This window comes from Acyrthosiphon pisum, chromosome X, assembly GCF_005508785.2.
Source record: "Acyrthosiphon pisum isolate AL4f chromosome X, pea_aphid_22Mar2018_4r6ur, whole genome shotgun sequence".
Classification (NCBI taxonomy): domain Eukaryota; kingdom Metazoa; phylum Arthropoda; class Insecta; order Hemiptera; family Aphididae; genus Acyrthosiphon; species Acyrthosiphon pisum.
The window spans coordinates 2,960,942-2,962,128 of NC_042493.1; positions in this window are offsets into that span (position 1 = coordinate 2,960,942).

Below are 1,187 nucleotides of genomic sequence, written 5' to 3' on the forward strand. Positions count from 1 at the left end.
TTCCAGTAAATAATTATTAACTAGACTATTTTTTAATACCATCATCTCTGCTTTTAAACTTTTGTATGAAGTTCCTAAAACATCCTGAAAATATAAAGTATGCATAAAAAGCATAATATTTAATATTTATATCAACTAAACATTAATTACATAGTATTATACATTTATACCAACAATCAACATACCTTATATCTGTTAATAAAAAATAAACTATCATTTATATTCAAATTAAAAAAATTATCAATAGATGTAGCTAATTCTAGACTTTCATCTGAAAATCTTTTATTTAAATTTGAAATCACATCATCAATAATTCTGAAGTATACAGTTCTTCGCCAATAAATATCAACAGATACACATACATTTTCATTTATATTATATGCAGCCCCTGTTGGAGTAGTTAAAGCATAATCTTGAAGTGCCACAGGTTCTCTTCTTTTACGTTTTTGACTTTGAACTTAGAACAAAAAAAAATAATAAAAGTAATAAATAAAATTATATTTTATATTTATAATTATATTCTATTATTAATGAAATTATTATAGTTAAGATAATAAGATCTAAAAAAATGATGTTAATTTAATTATATGTTTAACTAACCTCCTCCTGTAGATGGTGTTGTTAATACTATATCATTCTCATCACAAAAATCTTTTACTTTAATCCAGAATACAGAGAATGCATCATTGGAACGTAAATTGTTAAAAGACAATATAACACTTTTTATCACATTTACAGATTTACCCAAAGTAGCTGATTTGCTTTGAAGCTGCTGACTTAACACATTTATGATTGATAAAACTTCATAAAGTACGAATACAACGACAACAAAATCACTGTTTCGTATTGAATTTAAAATACCTATAATTAATTGTTTACTTATTTATTTCATACATAATATGACAGTAATTATACTAGTCTAATAGTATAATTTAAGAAATGTATCAATAATTTTTCATGAATAAAATGTAAAACTTCTATACAATACCAATTGCTTGCACTACATCTTTGTCATATTGATCTTCAACTTCTTTATGGAGAGAAGTAACAATTGCTTTATAATTATAAATAATTGCTTCACAGTTCTTATAACGACAAATCCAACGTGTATCACAAATTCTCATTACTTGCCCTTTTTAAAGACCAAGTTGTTTTTGGATATCAAGTAGTTCAGCATTTTTAGATGG